The following is a 20,039-nucleotide window of genomic DNA, read 5'->3' as shown; positions in this document are numbered from 1 at the left end:
GTTTTTCATTCATTCATTCACTCACTCATTTACTCATTTTCATCCTGATTAAAGCTCCCCTCACCTCCCAGTCCCCATGACATAAACCCTCCCCCTCTTCTTTTCCTCTGAGAAGAGTGAGGCCCCATTGGGCACCAAACCACCCAGGCACACCAAGTATCTGTGAGACTAGACACGTCCTCTCCCATAGAGTCCAGAAGAGGCAGTACAGTTAGGGAAACAGAATCCACAGGCAGGCAACAGAGTCAATGACAGCCTCAACTCCAATTATTGGGGAACCCACATGAAGACCAAGCTATAGTTTCTGCCCTAGATGTGTGGGCAGCTTGTGGAAGTGGGGGTATTAGGTCCAGCTCATGAATGCTCTTTGGTTGGTGTTTCAGTGTCTGGGAGCTCCCAAGGGTCCAAGTTATTTGACCCTGTTGTTTTTCCTCTGGAGTCCCTATCTGCTTATGGTCCCTCAATTCTTCCCCCAACTCTTCCACAAACTCCCTAAGCACCATCTATTGTAGATCTCTGCATCTGTTTCAGTCAGCTTCTGGGTGGAGCCTCTCAGAGGACAGTTATACAAGACTCCCATTAGAAATCATAACAGAGTATCATTAAGAGTGTCAGGATTTGTTTCTTGTCCATGAAATGGGTCTCAAGTTGGGTTGTTTCCAGTTTTTCGCTGTTACAAAAGAAGCTGCTATGAACACAGTTGAGCAGGTATCCTTGCTAGAGCAAACAAATTAAGATTAAGAAGATATAAATTGGAAAGGAAGAAGGCAAAGTACTGCTAGTCACAAATTATATGATGATGAATGAACGTGAATGACCCCACAAACTCTCCCAGAGAATTCTTATAGCTGATAAACACTACAAGCAAAGTGGCAGAATATATTGTTAAGCTAAGAAAATCAGTTGCCCTCCTTTATACAAACAATAAATAAACTGAGAAAGAAATTAGGGAAACAACACCATTCACAATAGCCACAAATAATATAAAATATCTTGGTGTAACTCTGACTAAGCAAGTAAAAGACCTGTATGTCATGAGTGTCAAGTCTCTAAAGAAATAAATTGATGAAGATATCAGAAGATGGAAAGATTTCCAATGCTCATGGATTGGTGGGATTAACATAGTAAAAATGGCCTTCTTACCAAAAGCAATTTACAAAATTAATGCAATTCCCATTATAATTTCAACAAATTTTGTTACCGATCTTAAAGGAGTAATTCTCAACTTTATTTGAAAAACAAAAATCCCGAGATAGCTAAAACGATCCTTTACAATAAAAGAACTGGAGCTATCACCCTCCCTGATTTCAAGCTGTACTACAGAGCAATAGTAATAAAAACTGCATGGTATTCTTATAGAGATAGACAAGTTGATTAATGGAATCAATTGAAGATTCCTACAGATATTTGATCCTTGACAAAGAAGGTAAAACTATACAATAGAAAAAAGAAAGCATCTTCCACAGATGTTTTTGGTCTAACTAGATGTCTGTATGTAGAAGAATGCAAATAGATCCATATTTTTCACTCTGCAGAAAACTCTGTCTTAAATCTTTTGCTCCAAAAGCTTTTAACTATCAAACAAGATTGCAGAATTACGAACTTTGTAGTGACAAATTGTTGTCTGTCAATGGGATATGTTTATTCTTTCTATCCCAGTGTCAAGGAGCAGAAATTACATAATTTTATTTGCACAGATATGTATTTACATGTTTAAATACAAAAATGTGATTGCCTGTGCACTTGTCTGAAATCAAGCTGCAAATTCCAAAGACAAAGAAACACACACACACAAACACATATACATATGCACGTGAACATTCATACACAAGCAACAAGCATACACACAAGCACACACAAATGAGAGAGAGTAATAAATCTGAGAATAGGATTGGTAGGAGTTTAGGAGTGGTTAAGAGAAGTTGGGAAGAACAGAGAGAGTATGGAGAGAAAAATCTAAATGAATTATACATGTGCATGAGATTTGTAAAGAACAAATATAATTGTTAAAAATAAAAGAAAAATCCACCCAGAGTTTCATTGAAGAATTGATGTCAGTTCTGTTCAACCTTTCCCAGAATCTGGAAAATTAGAGACTATTTCCCAATTATTTTAACATTTTAATGATTCTTTGTGAATTTCACATCAAACACCCCAATCCCATCCATCTGCCCCACCCTTCATAACCACCTTCCACCCTTGCCACCTCCCTCTCAACAGAGAAAAAATATCTCATTGTGGAAGCTATCAAAATATGTCCCACACTATAACCTTTTGTCCATATTTTCTTGCTTGTAAATGTTCATTGCAATGACTCATTGGTCTTGTAAGATGCCTTTGGCTTTTCTTACTCTATCAATACTGGAAAGTCTCTGGGACTCCTCCCAGATATCCTCTTGTTATCCTGTGATGGAGATCCTGTAGTTTTGATCTTTAGGAATGGACCTCTTTTATACTCCAGCAGTTCATCTATGGGGTAGATATTGGGGTAAGCCAATTCAAATTCCTGGATCCCCAGTTACGGAAAAGGTAAGTGAGTCAGTTAGGCCACCATCTCTCCCATTCTCACACCCTGGGGCTGGCTTGCTGGCAACTCTGGAAACCAGGACCTGCCCTGCTCCCCAGGCAAAGTGAAGGGCCCACTTTCTCAAGTGTTGCAGCCATCAAGGAACATGGCCAGTTCTCCTACTCTCATGTCCCTAGAGCCACCTCTCCTACCTGCCATAGATAATGAGGGATAATGGAGGGGAGGTATCTCTCCCTCATCTGTACCACAAGAGTCAGTGTATGCTTTCCTTCACTCAAGCCCTCAGGGTTGGCTGACCTGCAACCCTAGCATCCAGGGCCAGCTCTTTTATGCTGCCCAGGCAAGGTGAAGAATACATGTTTTTCTGAGTACTGGAGTTGGCTAGGAGTGGGGTCAGCTATTCTGCTTTCACACTCACAGGGCCAGCTTCCCCATAGTGCCCATGTGAGGGGTGGAGCGAGTTCTGCACAACCCTTAGACATCAACATACCCCCAGAATGCAGCCCAGACCAGGGATATCTGCCTAGTCTTTTGGTGGTAATTGACCACTCCTGCTGCAGGGCCATGGACTGAGACATTGCCTGTGGTGGTGGCATAGGCTACCACCCCACCATGGTCCCAGGTGTAATCACTGGCTACTCACATCAGGTTGTTCCTTACTATCCTTAAGTCTCCAGTTCAGCCTCGCTTCATTGTGCCCATATTTTTCTGCTTCTCTTTCTATTCCATTTCTACATTACTTACTTGTTCCTCTTAGTACTATCTGGGTTCTCTGAGTGATTGGGGTCATCTCAGGAATGGTCTCAGGAGTGCATTAAGGCATCAGAAAGAAGTCATCTTAGGCATGGTCTGTCTTTACCTTCAAGGCCTGTGTGGCACCAGACTGGTGGTCATCTCAGGTTTGCTCTTTGCTTGGGCACATGCAAAGGTTGTCCAAGTTTATTCCTGCCCAGGAACCCCCCGCCCCCCACAATTCCAGACTGGGTTCTTCTAGTCTCCAGTACTCCCTGCCTTGGGAGCCTGATGGAGTGGGCTCTCACTGCATCAGATGAGTGTTCCTTGAAGAATGACTTCCTGTTCAAGCCCCCTTGGTATCAGACTGGTGGTCACCTCAGGCTTGTTTTCTTATCTTTTCTTTCTTTTTCTTTTCTTTTCTTTTCTTTTCTTTTCTTTTCTTTTCTTTTCTTTTCTTTCTTTCCTTCCTTCCTTCCTTCCTTCCTTCCTTCCTTCCTTCCTTCCTTCCTTCCTTCCTTTCTTCCCTTCCCTTCCCTTCCCTTCCTTCCTTCCTTCCTTCTTTCTTTCTTTTTTTGAGAGTGTTAAGCTTTTAATCATTCAGTTGTTCACATGTCAGAACACTGAGTGTAGACATAGCCTCTCTCCTTTATTGAACGTACTGAATGAAGAACATGTGACATAGCAGCTACACCCACAATATCATTAGGGGTATATTTCCCAACAGATTTAAATACAGTATTATCAGGAAACCAAAACCTTATGAAGAATTAAAAAAGGGGGAGGGGACAAAATTGTATTATCCTATCAATGAGGAACAAGCATTTCCATGATTCAAACCCCCATTTATGACAATACTTATTAAAAGACATCATCTAGTAACGAGATTTCTCTACTTAATAAAGGTCTCAAATAAAATATACACAACATTTCCTGGATGGTAGAGCAAATGTTGTCCTTATACAATTGTGATCAGATCTCACACTTCTCTTCACCCTGGGGCTGGCAATTCTAGCCTGAACTTCAATAATGGGATTTTTAAAAATGCAAAATTTTTATGCCAGAGACAAAAACTTAAAAATCTAAAACTGTCTTTTTGGAAACGTTGTGGATAGCAAGAAGAAAACCCAATGAATCTACCAGCTCCTAGCACCAACAGAAGAATTACCCCTCATCAAAGTAGCCCATAGCTCTAAGCCCAGCCCATCAGCACCATATAGTTTCCAATGCCATCTACATTTGTTGTGAATGGCATTGAACATGGCTCATCCTAACATTCTTCAGTATGAATAAGCTAAGAATATTCCAAATCTTCCCATTCTGCTTCCTTTTCTGGGACCAGTTCCTTCTTCAAAGTGTAATTTCCCTTTACATGTTCTTGTACTTAGATTGTCTAATATTTTACTTAGAAACCCGCTGTGTTGAATTTCCAGGTTCAGACTCTCCACCTTGTGTAGAATGTAATTTAACCGCGTTCTTTGCCACTGCATAGCAAGTGTGGCCTTTTTACAACACCATGTTCTTCATTTCCATCAGATGTTCACCAGAAGCACCTCCTGTTTTTTGTCTACCATCAGCTATTTTCAAGGGATCCTAGGCATTTCTTACAAATTTATAAAAGAAGCCAGCACATGTTAGTCTGTGTTAAAGCACTTTCCATATTTTTGACACTTGTTACAGTGGCACTCCCTTGCTGCCACCAAAATTCCGATTATTCTTAGTGTTCTCACAGCAGAATACTACAGACTAGTTTCCCTCAGTGACACAAGATGCCTTTCTGAGCTATTCTAGGGGCTAAATGTTAGACTGCAAAGCATCAGGAGGGTTAGTTTAGCCTCAAGGCTTTTCAGGTATCTTTCTGGACACTTCCTATGTGGGAGCACATCCCAAATGAGTTTCCTTGGGTCAAAATTCCCTCTTTGTAGAACGATACTAATCAGCACGGACTTAAGTAAGTCCATCTCACTGCAATCACTTTTTACACATTTGCCTCCTTAATATCCATCTCTCCAAGTACTCCCATTTTGAGATCATAGGCACCAGGGCTGGAGAATGGAGACTTAATTTAGTACATCACCGGAGGATAACACTGATTGACAGGTGTTATTGAAATGGGACTACCACATAAATATTTCTTATTTCTTCTTAGGAAATTCATCCTTTAAAATGTTGAATAACTACAGTGAACTAAATCTACAGAAGGATAAATAAAGGTAAATTTAAAAAGTAAAACCATCAGATGAAAACATCTTGAGTTTATCAATAGGATCAAGTTTTTATTTATGCAAAACAGGAAGACAATCTCATGACAAGTTACACTTGTTTCATTTATATAGCAGTATGTGCTTATCTACCACCAATACAGAGTTTATGTGCACTGCTGGATATACTTTTGTTTAAAAAATGATATTGTTGGCATCTTGATAACTCACTACCATGCTTTAATATTTAACATACTTCATAGCATTACATATGTATAATATGTGGGAAAAACATTAGTGTTAATCAGACTCTTGTAGCTAATCCATAGTGTTGATATTAATCATATGTCTCACTTGGTGTAGTAATTTACTGATCCTACTTGTTTTTGCATACTACTCAATGAGCCAGTTTACTTTGTAAAACTAAGTATCACAAAAATGCAAAAATAGATGATGGGCTGTACTAAATGATTAAGAAGTTATTCAATAGCAGCTTTGGAATAGTTATTCTGTGTGACATGAGTAGGTAAAGGCCATAGCCAACACCTTGTCAGACTTTACAAAAGTTTTAGAACAGACTGTAGACACCAACCAACTAGCCTAGAACTGGGAATACAATGGAGAATTTCATACAAGCTTATATCTTCTGTTTGTTTGAGACTGGATCTTACTATGTAGCTCTGGTTGTCTTGAAATTCACTATCTAGACAAAGCTGACCTCAAACTCACAAATATTTACCTCCAAAGTGCTGCATATGTCTCTACCTCCCATGTATAAGTGCTTCTACTTCTCAAGTGCTAGGATTAAAAGTATGAGCCACTGCAACTATTTCAACCTCAGATCGTAAAGGAAATACCAACCTCAGATCATAAAGGAAATACTGACACTAAACAAACTAACAACAACCATCATGAACCAGGGCTGAAGAAATGCAAACAACGTGAACTCCAAGGGCAAAGGACTTAGACATAAGAACATTGAGAGATAATGCTTGAAAAACAAATACCCCTGCTTCTAAACCACCTCCATTACTTACTGTGCTTCAAATTTGGGGAAATAAATAAATTCTTCTGACCCTCAAGACCCATAGCTCTGAAATGTGAAATACTATATTTTTCTTACTAGATTGGTGAAGGTAAGTATAGATTAAGTGAGATTAATTAGATAATTTATCTAGAGCAGCATAAACAAAAAGGAGAGTGAATAAAAGTTTTCCACAGTATGGTGGATTTAGAAACATGGCCACTATACAAATACCCTTCCTGTCAATTTTATTACTCCCAGAACCCTTACCACCACATCAGTCTCAAAACCGGATAAGATATAGGTATAATGCAAGGTAATTCAGAAAATGTAGCCAATCATTCCCCATGTAGAATATTTACAGAATGATTTACAGATGCAGTGCATTACAAATGTTTCCTAATGTTCAACAATTCATAGAAAGAACAACATTGTTGACTTGGGTTTGTGCATGTGAAATGTTTTAAAGTCCATGCTCCTGGTAGGGCTGGGATCAAGAAGACAGGCACTGTTCAGGCACTTGCCAGAGGAAGCAGAGAGGAAAAGGCATCTTCAAAGATATGCTGGTCCTCGGGCACTCAAAAACAGAGCTAGTGTTCTGTAGCACAGTATAGCTTTCTATTGTAAATATTTCCTCAAAAGGATCACAAGGTTATACACAGAAAGTGGATTGTTACTAAATTTCAGAAGGTATTTCTACCCTGAAGTGGGGAGGGGGGGTGTATGTTCTTGTTGAATGATTCCTGAACAGACAGAATGCTTTTTATTAAGGACCCCTTCATCCCTCACTCTGGTGAGGACATTTTGGTCTCCATGAATTGCTACCCTGCTCTTTCATCAGTGGCTGTTTCCTTCTTGGCTCAGTTCCAGGTCCTGGAGAACCACTGATTACCAGTAAGGGGATCCTTTTGACAGGTAGCCAAGGCCAGGACAGAGTTTTTCACAGATGATTTGACTTTAAAGTATGGTTTATGAATGAATAATAATTTTTAAAACACTTCCACCTGACCTGTTCTTTGGTCTGTGAGTGGGAAGTTAAGGAAGAAGAACCGGGGCAATTAAAAAGAATAATGAGGAATGCATATTTACTAAGATGATGATGTGTCTAACAGTTGCTTCTTATACTCAGTGGACCTCCCTTACTCTGGCCTCATTCAGACTGGAAAGCTCATATCCAAAAGCACAAAACTATTTGCAGTTTCCTGGGGACACTGTGCAATGGAATATATCCAAATCTTTGCACAGAATCTTCTTCTGGTTGTATTCTAATTCTGTTCCCTCACTCATGTCTGATTTCACCTGTGAAGCTTATTCTTTTTCTTCTTCAATTAGCAATACTAATAGGGTCTTCTGTGAGCATTCAGAAATGATAATCTACTAGACTTACTGTTTATTTATTGAAGTGTGTGTCCTTTTAGGCCTCCAGAGATCCAAAAATCCATAGCAGTTATACGAGAATATTTTAATATAAAAGTTCTATAACCTAGAAAAGAATCCTATCATGTAATTTTTTCTTAAGATGTGAAGTAAGATTCCCTTAATAATATTTCCTCTTATGCCTGGCTTCAGATTCCTTGATGTAGGCAATCTTTCCCTTGGGATTTGATGGGAATATTTGAGAAGCAATGGCGGAAATTTTTGGGCTTGCTTACTTTTCCTATTTTATACATTTTCTCTATGTTTGTATTACTGCAAATGGTAGGTAACACATTTAGTAAATCCACACAGTGGTATTATTAACATCTCACATATAAGATTAAATTTCATATTTTTCAACTTTAACCAAGATGAAGTAGGCAAGCATTTACCATTAATACTGTGAAATGTTGGCATTAGATAACACAACCTGTTCTGTTTAGACCTGCGTCTAGATCCACCATAAAAATAAGAAGAGGCAAAGCTGGTTTATGTGGTTGTCTATCACGTAAAAATTTCCATCAGTTGATGTTTTGTTGCCAAAGTGATTTTCATAGTACAAACATCAGCATGCATTATGAAGTACTGAAGACAAGTCAGACTTGATCAAATCTCACTTTGTAAACTATTAGAGCTGACTATGAATTGCAAACTCAACTAGTCCAAGGATGACAAATGTACATGTGTATATGGATGTTTATTTTTGAGATCCTGGTAGACATCATTAATCAATCACGTGAGCCTATTATCACTAAGAGTCATTATAGATACAGGACATTTATCCAGGAAGGCATAGCAAGTTAAAATGCTGGCAAAGATAAGATCACCTGTCTTTCATTGACTTCAACCATAAATCCAAAGAATTCAGTGATACTCTGGATGGGAAGATATAAGGCTTTTAAACATTTATAAGGTGAAAAATAATCTGCATAGCTCATTTATTGTATCCTCACTATTTAATCATTAATAATACAGTTAATAATATAGTGCATATAGTTCATAAAATTAATTTAGATAAAGCAACCCTAGATGTCAAATATTTTAATCTTTACAACACTGTCAAATACAAATTAACCCCATTTTGTAAATAGGAAAATCAGGCTGTAAGGTAGAGCTGAAGAGCAGGTGCCACATAGTTTAGTCTGCTAGGTGTTTTTTTTTTTTTAAATAAAATCAAGATGACATTTAGAAGTCAGGCAATTCTGTGTGAAAATATGGTTTCAACATATTTTTTTGAGAGTAATAAGCCTGTTTTTCTATGTGGGGACAATTTGTTCAAGCCTCTTAGAGACTACAACACTTACATGTCTGTATTCAGTGTGTCACAAAGAGCAAAGAGTGAGGCTTGTATGTAATTCACTAGAACTTTCATTTTCACCTGCTATACTAGTTTTACTTGGGACTGCATGTGAACTGAGTTAGTATTAACCACTCCAGAGTCCCCCAAACCAAACTATTCTCTGGCTTTCTTTCCAAGTTTTACTCTTCTCTCTGATGCAAAGGCTTTCTGATTCTATTCCCATATTGCTGAAACAATGAAATTGCTCGAGGTTGGTGGGAGGGTAGGACTCAAGGGATGTGAGGGCTATAAGCAGGAGTCACTAAAAGCAGCACAAGTTCTGGTTTCAGTTATTCTCTTAAGGAGATATTTCCCATTTTCATAGTGTTTTCTATCCATAGCATATGACTAATCAGGTTGACTTAATCATCCTAGAGTACAGAGAATTTGCTTTCCATTTGTAAACTCTACCAGATACAAAGTTTTACTGCTTTTATCATATATTATATTTATATATACATATATATTGTACATGTGGATTGTTAATAAAGTAAATTATGCATTTTCCCCAAAGATACTTTATAAGAAGTGTTGAAGTGTTCTGTGTCTTCCTATAGACCAACATCCAGTAAGGACCATTTTTACCATATAAATCCTTTAGAAAGATTTTAGAAGCTCCAATTAAGTCCTTTGATTTCAAAGCTTATTTTCTGATGCCACTTAGCACCTCTAGCAAAACTGGACCCTTTTTAAAATAACCTAATTGATGGGCATTTGGTTCTCCATGAGATTAGTAAGTTTTAATATTTTTGCTTTCAAATTAACCCTGCCCCTTCGTGTTACTACTTGAGAAGTTTGAAAGAGATAGTTACTACCTTACTCTGGTTTTCTTTCTTCTACTCTTAAAGCACTCACCAGGTCATATGTAAAATCAGAAACACAGTAAATAGGTACTGAATCCTATTTATGCTTAATTACACCATTAATTTTTGTCAAGAGATAAGAATGTGTGTTTTAAGATTTCTCATTTATAAAAATATGTTCGAGTCAACATTGAATATTAAAGTGCTAGAACATGAGGAAGATCTAGAGCTGTTATTTTCTCTGAGAAATCTTTCATTCTACTTAACTTTCTCAATAGGAAAGTCTTTCATTAATAAAAGAAAGACAATTGTATGTTCAATAGCTTTGTTACGAGGTTGAACATAATCTTGTATGTAACGTTTCATTGCAGTGCAACTGTAAGAGCTTTGTATGTAAGAAGTTTCATCTGTTTAATGTCTGCTCTAAAGTTCATATAAAGGAAAAACAGCTAGCTCCCTCACCCACTGACCCCATTCATACACTAGGTAGAAAGTCACTGGGTGGCTTTGGAGAATTTCCCAGATGGCTGGGGCAGAATTGGGAAACCCCCTGCTGAATGTCTGAGTACAGGGACTCAATTCAGCAAAGCTTCACAGAACTTTTGACAAAGATACACTACTTCCATTATTCTCTCAGTGCCCATCTTAAATTGCCCTCTCCCACCCTCATCATACAAACCATGTCAGAACCTCTGCCAGTTCCCACTTGTCTCTTGGAAGGATAAGAAGGAAGACTATTTTATCTAATGATAACAAATCTCAGATTCAACTTCATAACCAGGCTAAGCAAGGCTGATTCACAAGAGCTTGTTCCTGCTAAGGACAGGCAAATATCAATGTTGAAAGACCATCGGTTTGTCACAGGCATTGGTTAATGAGTCTTGGTGTTCACCTAATATGACAAATTTTATATGAGTCTTTAAATAAATATAGTGATGAGAAAGCTGTAGGTTTTGGAAATATATGTCCACTGTCTTTTAACAACCGAATATCCCATAAATAGTAAAAAAAAGATTCTTCAAATCAAATCAAAGACTCAACAAAGAAGATACATAGGGCATGATAATCCTTGTCTCCTATCGCTTTAAAAAACATGGGACTAGTTGGATAGAGAAAAATTATTCTATGTGTGTTTGTTTCTGTTACTGCAAAGTGATCAAGCAAAAATGTACCTTCTGGTCGAAGATCATGAATGTAATTCACAGCCGGGCAGTGGTAGTGCATGCCTTTAATCCCAACACTTGGGAGGCAGAGGCAGGCGGATTTCTGAGTTCGAGGCCAGCCTGGTCTACAGAGTGAGTTCCAGGACAGCCAGAACTACACAGAGAAACCCTGTCTTGAAACAAAACAAACAAAAAAAAAAACAAAACAAAACAAAAAAAACAAAAAACAAAAAACAAAGAATGTAATTCACGCCAAGGATAGGATATGATTTACAAAATATTCAATGGCTTGTCATGGTCTCCTCTACATAGTATAGTTTTTTGTTTTGTTTTTATTTCTTATTAATAAAAGTTTAGAAAACTGACTGAAAGTGGTAGAAAGTCTTGTTAAGTCTTCAATCTTCTCACATTCTGCAGGACTAGGAATAGATGTCATTGCCATGCATGAAGCACCTGCTATTCTTTGCCTTCATGCACTCTCATTTTAACAACTTTATTGAGATATGATTTACATGTTGTACAAGTTGTGAATCAAACTGTACCACCCAAGGGCAGGTATTTGCACAGCCACACCACCTTCATTGTGATGCTATTTTAATAGTATCGCTTTATCATGTTTTGTGCTACCTAGCATGTCTTTCCTTCTTACAGAGACAAGATCTCATTTACAACATACAACTCTTAATATTATTGCTCACTTAACATTTATTTCTTATACTTGGACATAAGCATAACAAAAACATGTATGGGTTTGGGGTTAAATTTTTGTTTCTGAACTGAACAGGGTACTTAGAATATAGAAGAAACACATATGTGATATGATTAAACTCCTAAGCCTCACTGCTATCACCTACCAAAGACAATAAAAGTAAATACCATAAAGATATTTAGAGGGCTGCAACATAACACACATAAAAAGCCAGGCGAAACTTAAGTATTCATTAGGAAATGTTTTCTATTGAGAGAAATACGTAGGGTAGAGAAACACAAGTCTAAAAATACAGAGCATCTAGATTCTCCTCAGTCATTCTTCCTTCTCCCAACAACAAATAAAATTCAGATATCCCACAATTCTCTGTGACCCTATGACAATTCCAGACAATGAGACATGAGCACAAGTAGAACATCTCCAAGCCCAGCCCTTGCTATCTCCTCAATGTTCTCAACACATACTCTCATGTTCTCCTCTTGTTCAGTTGACAAATGCAGAAGAATCCCAGAGGTAATCATGTGGTTAGAGACTGGCACACCTATGGCTTTGAGGGAAATCTAAGAAACCAATTGCATATATAATAAGCTCCTATATGAGAAAGTGTTTGTTGGTATTCACAAGATCACTGAGATTTCATGATTATTTGCTGGTCATCAAACATCAGAGAGAATTTAATAATTCAATGTTGAGTGTTTCTGGAACAAACAGGTGAAATAAAACATCAACTAGCAAGCAAAGGTATTCAACAAAGCTAATACAGGACTGAAGATGAATCAGGTCATCTGATTATGCAGAAAGTTTGGTTTCATTCCAACTTGTAGGAGTTTATAGAGAAGAATTTGCATGTCAGCAAGCCAATATCTTATTCAAAAACTGTGGAAAGAGAAGCCTATTATGGTACATTGACTACACATGGCTGCCTTCGGATTATGATAACACTCAAGAAAAAAATAGATATTTTGTATGCAAAAATGTAAGAGAAACAAGGCCAGAAATTTGTTATAATATTTTTAAGTTGGAAAGTTTAACAGTGGCAGGCCTTTGTAAATCACTAAATGGAATATCAAGAAGAAAATTCTTATTAACTGAGAACAATGCTAAATATGTTTCAAATAACCAATTTAATCATGAGGACCTCATTAACAAAGACTGAAAAGTAGAGGTATGAAAACTAAAATTAACTAATTTTAAAAAGTGTATCTGAGAACCAAGTCTAGGAAACAGATTGGGGTGTTTTTATTCATGGAATTGACTTGTAACTTAGCAATTAGAAAGTACAAAACTGTTGGAAGTATTACACTGGCATAAATTCACTAACTCATTTAAAAGCGTAAGTCTTTTAGACTTAATTTATCTTTAGGATCTTAATCTTTAAAAAAAACAGGATGCAAATTGCAAATCCTTTAAGAATGACATACACTGGTACTGATTAAAATGTGGTCTAAAATAACTATTGTTAAAAGAAAGAAGGCACCTAAGGATAGAACCACAGGTCATTAAGTACACACACACACACACACACACACACACACACACTCACACTCACTTGGATGCTTTCCTACCAGTGAACAGAATTGGGGCCTGCAAAAAAAACTTTCTCCAATATCCACATTAGTGAGACGTCATCAGACTAATTCTGTCGAATGTCAGGACAACAGTGTCCAGTATCTGAACTCAAGGTCCTCAGATCATAACCTAAGATCTGAAAGATAAGCAAAAAGGGTACTTGAAAAAATGCCACTGCAAATTACTCTAAGGAAAGAGGGAAGCATCAGAGGTATGCTGAGAAAAAACTTGAATCATAAAATATTCACAACAGCAGATTCAGCCAGTCTCACCGAGGAGTAGAAGCTGGAAAATCTCTTCTTCCCAGTTGATACAACAGTCTGTCTTTACACCCTACATCAATCATTGGATGCAAGCTGCTACAAAATAGGTAGTGTCCTTAGACGGCATTTCATGAAGGAGCATGAGCTGAGAACTATTAGCAACTAATGCCCTTAAGGGAGGTCTGGGGGAAAACTCAAGTGTCTATTGTAACTAGTGGTTTAATTTCTTGTATGTTTCTCCTTCATAAATGAGATTACATGTTTTGATAAACCATGTAAGGTCTACTATTGTATAATAGCTGTTGGGAGGCAGGAAAAGACTAGGGGCAGGCACCTTATCTTCATGGATCATCAGGCCATGAGGGCAGACATCTGGAAGAATAGAGAAGCCTGGATATCATCTGGAGATACAGTTTCTTTGAACAGAACATTAAACTGTGCCTTGTAGGGAGAAGACCAGCATATTTATTTATTTATTTATTTATTTATTAACCATTTTATTTGTTTACATTTCAAATGTTATCCCTCTTCTCAGTCTCCACTCCATGAAACCCCAACTTGATTCTCCTCCTGTTTGCCTCTAAGAGGGTGCTTCCCCGCCCACCCATACACTCCCAAATTTTCTGTTTAACAGGAGGAATGAAATTGACTGTTGGAGACCAAAAAGGATCAATCCAACTGTTTGCTCCTTTTTAATTTCCATTTCTCCTTTATCAAGGACAAGAAAGCCTCATTTCCAGATTCATTTTCACTGAGAAGAAACATGGGAGAGCCATTTTAACCAACATAAATAAGGTGCTGGAATACCCAGACTATTCTTTGAAAAACGGTGCCCAACCCATGGCAGATGATGAAGATGACAACTATGACCACAGCTACAAAACAACAATGATGATGATGATGATGATGATGAGGTTGATGATAAGAGCATTTTTGTGAAATTACTGAAAATAAGAATTGCATTTCAGCATTACCAAGAAATAATTAGCCTGAATTATGCCTAAAAATATCATAGTACATACATTTCTAAAGCTAGGAGAGTACTGATAATTGGATATTAACCCAGAAGCTTGAAATATCCAAGATTTAACTCACAGACCACATGAAGCTCATGAAGAAGGAAGACCAAGTGTGAGTGCTTCAGTCCTTCTTAGAAGGAGAAACAAATTATTCAAGGGAGCAAATATGGAGACAAAGTGGGGGATAGAAACTGAAGGAGGGGCCACCTGGAGACAATTCCACCTGGGTGTCCATCCCATGTGCAGTCACCAAAGGTAGACGTTGATGAGGATGTCAGGAAGTGAATGCTGACAGGAGCCTGATATAGCTGTCTCCTTAGAGGTCTGCAAGAGTCTAACATATTCAGAGGCAGATGCTCACAGCAAACCATTGAACTGATCATGGAGTTCCCAATGGAGAAGTTAGAGAGAAGACTGAAGGAGCTGAAAGGGTTTGCGACCCCATGAAGAGAGCAATAATACCAACCAACCAGAGCTCCCAGGGTCTAAACCACCAGCCTTGGAGCACACTGGGAAGGACCTGTGGTTCCAGTTGTATATGTAGGGGAGGATGGTCTTGTTGGGCATAGGTGGGAGAGGAGATCCTTGGTCCTATGAAGGCTGGACACCTAGAGTGGGGTAATTTGAGGGTGGGGAGGTGGGAGTTAGGGGGTAGGGGCACATCCTCATAGAAGCAGGAGAAGGGGCATGGGATAGGGGGTTCCTGGGAAGGGGGAGAAATGGGATAATGGGATAACATCTGAAATGTAAATAAAATATCCAATTAAAAAGATACATAAAGACAAACCATCTCCACCCTCAAAAAAATTCCAATGAAATTGAGACTCATACAGATCCTGAAGATATATTTTGTATATAAATGGGCAGATAACGTGAAAAACATAAACTTTAGTATCTCCATTAGCCTTCAAAGCCAAGGTTGTACTTTAGATTTTTTAACCTATTAGTCACTTTCCTAAACATGAAAGCTAGTGTTCTTATATACCTTAGGACTTCAGTATGTTAATATACTTAAAGTCTTCCATCTCCACCCTTCCACCTGCCATACTACCAAAGGCTTCTAAAGGTACTGCCATCCAGAAACTATATTAAGGGTATTCTGTGGTCCCCTCTTCAGTCAAAGAAAATCCTAAATCACAGCTACAGCATCATTATTTTTAAAAAGGCAGCACGGAGGTGTCTTCATAGACCATAAAGTTGTTTTGATTGCCTCTGTCACCAGAGGAGAAAGATAAAGCCAAAGGTGTGTTGGGAATATTAAGATTTAAAAACTTAGGACTTTACCTCCCCCTTTCTCAGAACTGAGTTTTATTAGCAGATGAGCTTTGAAGTATCTCAAGGGGAGAGCATAGTAATGGATGCTGAGCAGGAACAACAAATGCATTTCCCAGGTTCCATCTGAGTGGGAATGTCCCCAACATACACGAGTACTAAATAGCTGGCAATCATGCATCACCCTCCATATTTTGGAATCTTTTTCTTTTATTTTTAGAGCAAAGCAGGTGTTTAAAATAATCACTTGCTCAAAGGCCTGCAAATGGGAGAAAGCCACAGTTTCTCTGCTTTGAAAAATCAATTGCTCAGAGGGGGAAAATAGCAGATTAAAATTTTATGCCATAATTTTACAATTGATCATCAGTGCCACGGAGGGCATACTACAAAGTTTATTTTCCAACCACTGGAAAAATGAGATGTGTCTTGAAAGAGAGTATTTTTAGCATAAGTGACTGTGTGGTTAAATATAGATTTTGTTTCACTTTCTTCCAACTGTGAATGTGATTGTGTTCATATGCTTGGGAAATTTGCATATAATGTATGCTATTTGTATCATAGCCAAATCACTTGAATTCAAGCTACACTGCTGGCTGAAATGGAAATGTAGCCCACAGAGATAAATATACTTATCATTCATTTCTTAAGGCTCAAAACCCAAAAGAATATCTTCCGTAATTTGTGAATTCACCCATCTGGCAAATTTGCCAATAATTATCTAGTTCTTCCTTCTAGAAAAGCCAGCCACTGGATAAGGAGCAATAATTGTGGTCTGCAGCTTGTGAGAAAACAGAAGATTAAATCCAAAATGTCTGTGACTGCCTATAATATTCCTGGGAAAGTTTGATTTAAAACAAAACAAAACTAATTTGTGAAACTTCATTAAATTTCATTAGTAATGAAGACTGACATATGTTAGCATTCTGTCTAAACTCCACCCCCACAATTACCTGGAAATGGCCAGGTATGTTCCTCTCCACAGTTACCTGGCAATAGCCAGGTAGGCCTGGCCCACTATAAAAGGAGCTGCTTGCCCCCTCCTCCCCCTCTTGCTTTTTTGATCTCCTGTTCTCTTGCCTTATTTCTCCCCCTCTGTCCCCTTGCCCTTTCCCCCTTCGCTTCCCCCTCTCTCCACTGCTCATGATTGGCGTCTACTTTCTCCTTCTCCTTCTCCTTCTCCTCCTCCTCTTCCTCCTCCTCCTCCTCCTCTTCCTCCTCTTCCTCCTCCTCCTCCCTCTCCCTCTCCCTCCCCTTCCCCCTCTCCCTCCCCTTCCCCCTCTCCCTCCCCCTCCCCCTCCCCCTCCCCTTGTTCCTCCCCCTCCCATTCCCCCTCTCCCTCTCCCTCTCCTCTCCTCTTTTCCTTTGCCTCTCCCTCTCCGCTCCTCTCCCCTCCCCTCCTCTCCTTCTCCTCCCTTCCCTTCTCCTTCTCCTTCTCCTCTCCTTCTCCTCTCCTTCTCCTCTCCTTCTCCTCTCCTTCTCCTCTCCTCCTCCTCTCCTCCTCCCCTCTTCTCCCTCCCCTCTCCTCACCTGCCCTACCCTGCCCTCCCCTCCTCCCTCTCTCTCTCTATGCCTCTCTCTGTCTCTACTACCCTCTTAACTCCCCTCCCCATGCCCGGAAAAGTCTATTCTATACTATACAGTCATGTAGCTGATCTCTTGGGGGAAGGGATGCCTCAGCATGGGCTGGCTGAGACATTCCCTTCTCCCATACCTTACCACACACCCATACAAAATATTCTGTATCTCTTTATCTTTTTATAAATTCAGCAACATATACTTTAATTGAGATGTTATTTACACTCTGTAAAGTTCACCCTCACAATATAAATCATTTATTCTTACAGTTATTTAATTTATACTTACTTTTTACTTTATTCACAACTTTGAATTATCACCCCTATCCAACTATAGACATTTTATTTTCATCATGTTAAAAATTTTCAGCAGATAATGAAAATCAATATGAAGTTTCCTAAAACAATCAAAAAGAAAATGTCCATATTTCTCAAAGGAATATGCTAAAGGAGTTAATATGTACTTCCTATAAGGATATCTTCATGCCCATGTGTCTTCATGCACTATCCACATCATCAGATTTATAGAAACTTCCCAGTTTCCCACTAACAGATGAATTGATACAGAAAACATGATACATATGCTCAATGAAGTTTTGCTCAGCTGCTGGGGATAATGAAGCCGTATCATTTTTAGGAAATGGAGATCATCATGTTAAGTTAAATAAGACGTCCATGAAATAGACGGATCCCATGGTTTTTCCCATGTGTAACCTCTAGGGAGGGAAAGGGACATGGCAATATAAAAGAGGGGGTGCTATCAGAGATGTAGAAGTAAGGGAAAGGGAGTAATGAAGTGTAGTGGGGGGAGTAGTTGGCTGAAATAGAGCATACATGTATGGAAATGTTACAATGAAGCAGCATTCTAGGTACTAGGTATAATGCAAATTAAGGCCAGGTTTGGAAATAGCTCAGTTGATATGAGTATTTGTCTATGTACGTGAGGCCCTAAGTCCTGTTCTCAGTATTGCATAAGTTGGGGTTGTGGTGCTTGACTGTGATCCATGTGCTTAGGAGGTATGGGCAGGAAGAGCAGCAGCTCAAGGTCATCCTTGGCTACACCCTAAGTTTAAGCTAGTGGGAACTACATGATACCTTGTGTTAAAATTTTAAAATTTCGGTGGGAGCGGGGGTGGGGGGGTGGGGGTGGGGGAATGGGGTAAGGGGAGAACATCTGAAATGTAAATAAAATATTCAATAAAAAAATGAAATTTGAAAAAAAATAAAGATTAAGGCTGCATTTGCTAACATTTACTTCTCATTTGCCCCCTTCCTCCAGCCTCTGGAAACTACTCATATGCATAGCACAGATTTGCTTTTTGGATGCTTCACATAAAAAGGGTCATATAAGCTAGGACCATTTGTATCTGTCTCCTTTCAGTAGCCACAGTGTCTTGATAAAGTAGCCAAGCTGGTGAAGGGGAAACAGATTGCTCAGGTCACAGGGAATTTTCTTGGCATATCCAGAATTTGAACTGTTCAGTGAAGCTAGGTTTAACAGGCCAGTGGCTGCACACTTACTGAAGACTTTAATCTCAAAGGAGATTTTAACCTCTCTGCATGTGTCATCAGATTGAAAAAACTGTGTTCATTATAATATGCTTCTTAGGATGGTGTGAAAGATAACAAAGAAGATGTGGGTTAGTTCCATGGGGGACAGGAAACAGGAGCTCCCTCCATAGCACAATCACAGGACAAAATATAGTGTCTACACTGCCCTATAATGAAGATAGATTCTTAGAAACCTAGACAGTTTTGTTGCTGAGTAGGTGTTTAAAGTTGGAGTTGAGGCTTCCAAAATAAACTTTGAACAAATCTATGACAAATACATTTGTGTCCAAATGCTAGAGAGTCTGTGCTCTTCCATCTATTGGCCTTATTTTACCTACTGGCCCTTATGGCTAAAGTAACTCTTTTCTGTGAAATAATGAATTAGCCTTTATCACTCACCTCAGGTGTCACTTCAGCTGCTGTGCCATCCCTGAATAAATTCATTTTGCTCCATGGAATCTGTTTGCTTCCAGACAGCTCAGAGTTCTCTTAAGATTATTCAACTATTCTTTGACTTATCTCAGTGATTTTTTAAAAACTCTTTAAATAATTTACTTATATACCAATCTGGCTTGGTCATAGACGACGGCTACTCCAAGACAACAGAGGAATCACTTTAATCACAATCTGTACAATAAATTATAGCATCTATCACAAAATAGGTACTCAATGTTGACTGCAATTTCACTGAGTGTAATTGAATTGAATTCAGATTAACAGAGGAAACATGTTATTTTGAAGGGCTAAAGTAATAACAATTCAATCAAATAAAATGAGTGAACTACAAAAGACTTACAATAAACTTGGCCTGTGGGAGAATACATAAATTATCTTTAAAATAGTAAAGAAAATAATTTTTAAAATTACTGTCTGGGCT

At 38.5% G+C, this 20,039-nt stretch overlaps 1 non-coding gene across 1 annotated transcript; it reads right to left on the bottom strand.

The window, feature by feature from the left end:
• Positions 1–3,839: 3,839 nt before the first annotated feature.
• On the bottom strand, positions 3,840–3,975 carry LOC114609542. The gene has a single exon (XR_003709548.1). It is a non-coding gene; the product is annotated as a small nucleolar RNA SNORA17 (small nucleolar RNA).
• Positions 3,976–20,039: the final 16,064 nt, after the last annotated feature.

This window comes from Grammomys surdaster, unplaced genomic scaffold (assembly GCF_004785775.1).
Source record: "Grammomys surdaster isolate TR1022 unplaced genomic scaffold, NIH_TR_1.0 125974, whole genome shotgun sequence".
NCBI lineage: Eukaryota > Metazoa > Chordata > Mammalia > Rodentia > Muridae > Grammomys > Grammomys surdaster.
This window is presented reverse-complemented; position numbering and strand designations above follow the sequence as displayed.